The sequence below is a fragment of the Mytilus galloprovincialis genome, chromosome 6 (assembly GCF_965363235.1).
Source record: "Mytilus galloprovincialis chromosome 6, xbMytGall1.hap1.1, whole genome shotgun sequence".
NCBI lineage: Eukaryota > Metazoa > Mollusca > Bivalvia > Mytilida > Mytilidae > Mytilus > Mytilus galloprovincialis.
Window position 1 is genome coordinate 52595612 of NC_134843.1, and position 9077 is coordinate 52604688.

At 34.5% G+C, this 9077-nt stretch overlaps 1 long non-coding RNA gene across 1 annotated transcript; it reads right to left on the minus strand.

Annotated features, from left to right (window-relative positions):
- Nucleotides 1-297: 297 nt before the first annotated feature.
- LOC143079854 (uncharacterized) lies at nt 298-7636 on the minus strand. The gene is made up of 2 exons (XR_012979504.1): nt 7573-7636; nt 298-2187 (listed from the first exon to the last, which is right to left on the minus strand). It is a non-coding gene; the product is annotated as an uncharacterized LOC143079854 (long non-coding RNA).
- Between the last annotated feature and the right edge of the window lie 1441 nt (nt 7637-9077).

Consider the following 9077-nt stretch of genomic DNA (forward strand, 5'->3'; position numbering starts at 1 on the left):
TTTCTTATCGTTATCCAAAAAGATAATATATAGCTATAGTTAATAACAACATTTTTTTGTTTTGGGGTATTCAATTTTTTGTTTATAAATTCTGAATAATTTCCAAAATCGGTATAAAAAATGCGGTTTTAGCTATTTTCAGGCGTTAATAATCAACTTGGTCATCTCTTACGGAAAATAAGTCAAATTGAACACAATGACGAATATCAAAGTACCTTCTGTTAAGCTTCGAAAACCTGAAATGGAAGTTGACATTTAGACAGTTTGTAAAGGCCCTGATGTGAAATTAATTCAGAGAAAATTGACCCAGCAAAACTAATAAAAAATACTAAATTTAAAACTGACAATCTACACTCTTAAAGTAAATATCTTACGTTAGTAATGTCAATAATATTTTTGCACTGTTTACATTAAAAATTTGTTTGTAAGTCTACAGAATGTTTCTCACTGTTGGATTTCTGACTGTTTAGCCGATCATTTAACTTCATACAAACTGGCTGTTCCAAATATATTCGTTACCATTAAAATATTTCTTCCTTTGTCAAAATAGATACCATAAGGGTTTTGTATCCCATTCTCGTTTGTTAACAATCGACGCGCATGCTTTCCATCTGGTGAAATTACGATTATACTTTCATTTCCCCATGATACCACGTACACGTTGGAATCGTTATCAACTGCTACTCCACGAACAGATTTCAAAATAGATTCGTCTTTGTATTCCCAAACCTTTTGTCCAGTGACTGTGTAGCATGTTACGGAATTTGTTTTATTTATTGTATGGTATATCCTGTCATTTGATGTTGCAACATAGTTCCAGACCCCTTTATCGACTTTAACTACTGTAGTAACAGTACTTCCGCTATTGACTTCTTGTGTTTGAATACCCCTTCCTCTTTCATAATATAGTAATCTTTCTTTTTCATTTGTAATGCCGTAGCAATGATTGGACGTTTTAATCTGTCTTACAGTTTTTCTATTGACAATGTTGATTATTTCTATGTAATAAGGCTCTGCATTATGGGTGACAGCGACCGTGTTTTCATCAATACATGTAACATCTATAGGGCTATGTGATACAGGTATTGCACAAACAAATATACCATTGTCGTTGTGGATTACAAGCCGATCATTAGATTGATCTACGAAGATAATTTTACCAGACGGCATGATAGTACAACCCGTGATTCCAATTCCGTTTTCTCCTTTCGATATCTCAAATTGTTTTAGTAAAGTAAGATTAATGTCATTGATTGTTTTGGATATCCTTGGTATCCTTTTCTGAGCTTGTTTTTCTCTATCCGTCGTCATGGAGATCGTTGACGGTTTTGTTGTAACGGATATCTCTCCGATCTTTGTCATGGACAGTATGTCTGACATCTTGTTGTCTAGTTTATATTGTAAGTGTATTTGTTGTAAGCCACTATCTTCTATTAAAGACGTCATGAACTTCTCTTCCTCTTGGATCTTGGCCTCAAATATTTTACCGCCAAAAAATGTCTGAAGGTCAGTTGCAAAAAGTTTAGTCAGAGCTATATTGTTCTGTAGCTCATCTATTGTTTTCTCATGGTCAAAAACTTTTTGCACAAATCTGTTTATTTGTGACATGACCTTTTGTTCCGCAGCTTGTAAATCCTGTCGTATTTCTTGTTCAAGTTTATCTAAATGTATGTTTATTTTAGCACGCATTTCTTTTATATCTTTCTGAAATCCTTGCCTCTGCTGTTTGATTATCTCTAGATTCTGCCTTCGATCTTCCACTATTCTGTCTATATTGTTCTTCATTTCTTTTAAATTTTGTTCCATAATTTCAAATAATGCTGAATTCCTCGCGGTTTTGACAACTTCATCAATTGCTAACAAATCACATTTCAAATCACATTTCTTGTGATTTGTTGTGATGCAAAGCGGACAACAAAGTTGTTCATGTTGAGAACAGTAGAGCTGATATTTTTTGTCATGTTCTGAGCAGTATTGGTTTATACTTGCTATTATGGGCGGTATTTGTTTATAATCATCCATTGAAGTTATCTCATGCTTTCTTGTACCTCTTGAAGCTCGATGGTGTTTTTCACACGATGTACATATCCCTTCGTTGCATTCCGGACACCAAAAGGCAGCTGCTTTAACCACGTCCTGAGCTTCACACACGCCACAATATGATTCACTAGCTGAAGCCATTCAAATCTTCAAAACAAAATTGATAATTATATAGCTACTGACTTTAAAACGAGCTTGAAAGTACTAAAAGTCCGTTTCATTTTATTTGTATTCCTCAATTTTGGACATACATTATCGAAACAAGAGGCCCTCAAGAGCCTGAATCACTCACTATGACATTTTGTATTAATTTTTACTGCGTTCAGGCCTGGACTGAGTCGGTGTGTCTATTCTGTGTTGGTCTTTGCATTATGTATTCGTGTTTGTTTTCTGTAATGAGTTAATACTTCAGTTTCTTTATGTATATCTGTTATATTCATTTTATAAAATTTACTGTTTGCAATAGCATTAATTGTTCTAAATAATAAGGATGTTCTTATCCCAAGCATAAAAACATAGCCGTATTTGACACAGCCTTTTTCAACTTTTGATCTTCAGTGCTGTACAACTTTTTACTTTTTTTCGCTTTCGATCTTTTATATCTGGGCGTCGGTGGTGAGTCTTGTGTGGACGAGGCGCGTTTTTGACGTATTGAATTTTAAACCTGATGTTTTTTGTTATTCATTAATCATGTGTTTCTTTGTCTAATACGTTCTCCTATCTATTTGTATTGTAGTCCTGTAATATTATGTTGTCATTTCAATGTTATATTTAACATTGCCATTAAAGTGCGAGGTTTCAAATTGGCATGCCACAAAACTAGGTTCAACCCACCATTTTTTCCTTTGTTACCCCGTTTTTGTTTTTTGTCCATGGATTTATGAGTTTGAACAGCGGTATACTACTGTTGCCTTTATTTGGCCTCAAATTTCAGGTTCATCTGACGAAAGATTTTGACCACTTTTTAAAGTCTATTTCATTAGATTCAATTAGTTAAGGTGAAAGATTTTAACTAATTTAGTCATTAAAAACGATTCGATTCAAGCTCTAATATGAAAAATCTACCAAATATGCCGAAAAATGTCGTTTTTCAGATGGCTTTTGTCAAAAATGAAAGTGGCCGCATCCGTGTTCATCCTACACCTTTATATATGTTATGTATTATCATCAAATACAACTTACATTTCAATATAAAGGATGAACACGAATGCGGCCAGTTTCGTTTTACACGGAAAACGTCTAAAATTTAACTAAAATGCTAGAATTGTGAAGATTTCAGTAGTTTATCATGACTTAATCAGTGGCGGATCCAGAGGGGGGGGGGGTTCCGGGGGTTGGAACCCCCCTTTTGTTTGGCCGATCAATGCATTTGAATGGGAGCATATAGTTGGAACCCCCCTTTACTCTAGGTTGGGAACCCCCCCCTTTTTAAAATGGCCTGGATCCGCCACTGCTTAATGGTGCTAGTACCCGATATGTGTGCATTGCATTGCAAAAAACAGCCCATATTTATCTAGCAGAAGCTTTTAACTAGCCAATAAATAACTAAAAGTTCACATTTCAACAATTTTGTAAAACTGCTATATTTTGGGGCCAAAAAGGGGTCTTACTGGACCTACTCCTTTGGTTGATTATATAGGGAATCACTGAATCATGACTGGAGCGGGGCCCCTCTCAGGCAGTCAGTGGTCCCCCACTTATGAAAATCTCTGGATCCGCCAATGGTCTAGTCTCGATCATCCAGCCGCTTTATTTTTCAAAGTAGAGCGTCTGCGAGTGGATGAGAAGTGATATAAAAATGGTAATTTATGACATTCGGAATAGTATCGGCTTTTTTAACTTGTTGTTAGAGATAATGTCCAAGACGAATAACCAAGAAGTTGGTTATTGACTTCGGAAGAAAAGACATTACGATAATTTTATTGCAACGCCCGAGTGTACCGATTGTTGTTGAACGCTATTTATATATTTTTGTGACGACATTCATTTCATGGAAAACACCATACAGCATGGCTTGCATGGGCATGGACGCGAAGGAAAAACCAGCACATCCAACCTTGATCAACCTTGGTAAGATGTTATAACAACACACACTGTAACATAAATTGCAATGCAACCTGATACACCGAGTAGTTATATTCTTTCATTCGTGTCGAGTTTGTAATTATACAATAAATGTCAATTGTTATGTTGACTGGGACCACTCGAACAGTCGTATACGTTATAAATACATTTTTGGGTTGATGTGTAGTATCGTTCACTTTATAAATACTTCATGGAAAACTGCCATGACGCCGAAATATCACCTTCATCCAAGATAAGTTCTTTGTATCTATCTAAATAAGGGGATTTGCATCTTGATATGTGTAAGAAAAAAAGGGGGAGAGGAAAGATACACAATGATGTACACATTCAAAGTAAAACAAAGTGTATCTAGAAGATGCCATTTTATACATAGTAGTAAAATAAACGGTCAAAATGATTTATACATTCGATATTCTGCAAAACAAAAGACAGTTAAACAATATATGCAGCATCGATCAGCATCAATGAAAAGAGGTGTCAATGAGGCAGCAAACAGTGAACCCAATGACACAAATTACGAAAAGTATACATCGTCATGATTTAGAGTTTATCATGTAGACTAAAACAAAAATTGAAGATAAAATTGACAAAAGATCAACATTTCACAAATAAGGAGATGCGGTATGAATACCAATGAGAACTATCCACCCAAGTTCAAATGAATTGAATGTGAGCAATTATAAGCATTTGTATGGCCTTCAACAATGAAAAAAATCCATGCATGGTTTGGATAGAGAATACAAACAGGGAATGTGTCAAAGAGACACTGGGCATCCCGACCAAAGAGCAGTAAACAGCACAATGCCACCAATGGGTCGGGTCTTCAACGCAGCGAGATAATCTTGCATCCTGAAGCCGGATTCTGCTTGCCCCAAGACAATAATTTATACAATATATTTCTATGATGTTTTTTTTAAACAATTTGTTTTTCGTATAAATGCTATGCTGGTGACTAAAAATTTATATATTTCTTTTGTAGACAAATCAATGATGATTTATGGACACAAATTTTATGTGTAAAATGTGAAGAATTAAAATAAAAATACTCAGGATTTTCATTGTATCATAAACATAAACAATATTCAAACTGAAAGATTTTTTTTTTTAATTACTGAAGCATCAATCAGTATAAATAGATCACAGTACTAAAAATGTTGTGTATACATTATATTCACAGCCGCAACAAAGCGAAAAAATACACAGACGTATATTTATTAAATGAAACAAATATCAAGAAACACATTGTTGTCAGATATGTTATGGAAATTAGATTTGTTTTAAAAAATTAAAAATCATATGAACAATTAATCAGTTAGTTTTTACGCTTGAATCGATCTCATTTTCATGTCGGGCCCTTTTATAGTTGACTATATGGTTGGCAGTTTTCTTAATATTGAAGGCCATGCAGTGATCACATTTGCGTATATCCATGTTCTTTGCTTGGTTGTTGCCTCGTTAGCAATCATACCAATTTCCTTATTTTTATATAAAAGGTTCACAGCAGAAGTTATTGTTCTTGTGAAGCTGTCCTTTATTGCATGCTTATACGTACATGATGGAAATTATAAGTGTTGGAGAAGTAGAATACACTTTTGAGTTATTATTTTTTGTTTACAAGTTACTATGCAGAATGGGATAAATCCCATTCCATCTTTTTCATGTGCGTGATTCAAACATGCATATTCAAAGAGCATTGGGTGACTGGTCAAGTTCTGTATTTCCCCATGGACACGGGCTACACTGGCAAAGTGGTTTTGTGTGAAGGTTGGTTCCTAAATATTTTCTTCCCAAAAGGATAGGCAAGTATTGGTGTAACAGCTAAGAACCTTTCAGACTATTCTGTCGTTTGCAGTTTTAAGATCAGTTGATTTTGTAAATGGAAATTGAGTTGGTTCATTGTGTGATCTCGCTGATCTGCCAGTTATACTTGTTACGGAATTAAAGAAGTTTTTCTACATATGCAATCTGGTATTTGTGTGAGATGTTTTTCTTTACATAGACGTAACTTGATGTGTGTTTTTTGTAAGGTAAGTGCATCAGATATATATATATTTATTAAAAAGGAACTAAGAATAATGAGACAAAACAAGGCAAAATAGATAAAAAAATAAAGAATAGAGACTGACGGAGATACAATATACTGATGGTTGGTTGCTTATTTACGTCCAGTGACAAATATTTCATGCATGTTTAGGACGATGTGATACAATACAAAAAAATAGAGAATAGTGGTATTTTATAGTATGAAGATAAGAGAAAAAGTGGACAGGTTTGCAATATTATAAGAATAGTTTGCTTTTTTATCGTCTTGTGGTAAATAATGGTAATGTTCAGGATGCAAATAAATTAACAATAATTGTAAAAAGGAGGTCCTAATTTATAGTCCGTTCAGGATACAGGTTTGAGAAATTACGACTCTCTAAAAAAATAAGGGTATATTGTATTTTAGTATAACGGTCCACCTAGGGACTCCTTTTTAAGCGTGCAGAAAGCTTGGTATCATCTATACACGAACAGTGGCGGATCCAGAACTTGTTATAAGGGAGGGGAACTACACTCACTCCTGTTACAGTGTTTCCCTATATATATAAAATCAACCACATTTTTCCTACGAAAAAAATGGGGGGGGGGCGCCTATGACGAGTGCTATAATATTTACACAGGGCCGTAACTAGACCTCACAATAAAACGAGGCAGGCGTTTGGTTGCCGCCGTCTGCGGTACCCAGGTAATGGGAAAACCAGGGGTGACACAACCGGTCGAAAACTAGAAAAGTAGTTAAAGACGAGTCAATTAAGACTTAGATAAAAACCATAACAAAAAAAAAGTGTAAATTAAGCTTATATAAAGTACTTTTAATCAACGAAAATAATATCCGAAATCTGATGGTACGGCCAAAAAGCTTAATTTTGACTTTTAGATCTTTATTACATTTTTTAAATCATTCAATAACAGACATAAAAACTCTTAGAACATGAATACAGTCATGTGAAATGGTTTGTTTAAGCAGTTCTATTCATTTGACTTCACGTTTGTATTAAAATTTCCCATCAGCAAGTTTGCCAAAATAGAGAGAGCTACAAGAATGTCATACATACATGTACATTTTCTACTACACTGTTTACTGTTGGTTTTTTTTTTAAATATATTGGGGATAACGGAAGTGTTATTTATAGATATGTTCTATATTTAATTATTTGTTACGCCCCCTATAAATATTTGACAGTCCGGTTAATCACCCCAGACGCTATATTTAAATATGCGTCTGGGTTATCGAGACTACCAATGGTCATGGTGTTTCTATAGAAACTATATATAAATCTGTGGTTACACAAAGAACTAAAAGTACTAAGGCTTTTGGCTTACTCTTCAAATCTAAAATTAAAGACATGACATTGGCTAATGCATTGAAAAGTAGATGATATAATAAAATATAAGTGGTTTTACCTTAAATGTTTATGTCATTCAAAATTTTTTATCAAAACATTTCATGTCTTCTCACAAGGTCAATATATCAACCCGGATGTTTAAATGTCACACTACACGTAATGCATGTATACTTTTCATCAAAAGAAACACAGCACTTATACAAAATTGACTGCTCAGCCAGGGGCGGATCCAGCCATTTTAAAAAGGGGGGTTCCTAACCCAGGACAAAAGGGGGGGGTCCAATTACATGTCCCCATTCAAATGCATTGATCGTCAAAAAAAGGGGGTCCCCCCCCGGAACCCCCCCCTCTGGATCCGCGCCTGCAAACGTCATTCTGTAGTTGTCGTATGTCATATATCTGTGGCGGAACCTGAAATCCTCTGACTGCACCAATGTTTCCTTAAATAATCAATACAAAATTTCCTGCAAAAAGGAGATGGACTATTCGGAAAAATGTGGAGCTTGTAATAAATGGTGTCAGCAATACATACTTTTTTTATATATATAAAACTTGAAAATAACATCGTGTTTGTCTCTATTCCATTCGAATGATCAGCTCAGTTATATCTACATCAATGTCAATCTTGAAGAAAAAAAAAAACACAATTGGCATATATTTGTAGCTTGAGTGCGTTTTCAAGTACTTATGCTTTAAAACTATCTGGCATGTTTCTGTTATCGTGGTAAGATAATTGTTTGTAACAATCTTTTCAAGAACGACAAACGGACGCGTATTTTAACATTGTGCATCACTGTCGTGAAGAATCAGTACATCTACCATGTATATCCAGATGATAAATTGTATTTGAGTTTGGCTGTTCCTGATGAAAGTAAATGTTATCACGGAAAAGCTTCTCGAACGCACCATTATCAGATTATGTCATCCTTCTGTTTCAAAGTCGTCAATGAACATTTATGTACTATTAACTGAATTAAAAACATCTATTGTTTATTCTTAATTTATCTTATGTTTGCATTGACAATCACATCCGATATCTTTGTATATCTGAAGGAACCCGTCTCAGTGATATATTTACATGATCCTTGATTGGTCTTTAAACCGCCTTAATGGTGTATTAGTTTAGACTGATCGAGACCGAAAACATCTAATAAATCATACAATATATATTTATAACAGCAGTACTTAACACAGATTCACCATAATTAAACGACGAGAAACAGTGGTAACTATTTCATCCATATTAACGGACGATAAACAGTGGCAAATATTTCATGAAGATGGTAAATATCGAGAAACATTGGCAACTATTTCGTCACAATTAAAGATCGCGAAACAGTGGCAACTATTTTATCAATATTAATGACCGATAAACAGTGGCCACTATTTCATGAATATTAAAGGACGTGAAACATAGGCTTATAGTCCATCCGTATTGAATACCGATAAACAGTAGCAAATAAAACATCCATTTTAAAGGACAAGAACAATTTCGCAATACTTCATATAATGTGTTCTGTCATTTAGTTCGACAAAAAGAAGGGCGTGTCACTTATATTGTCA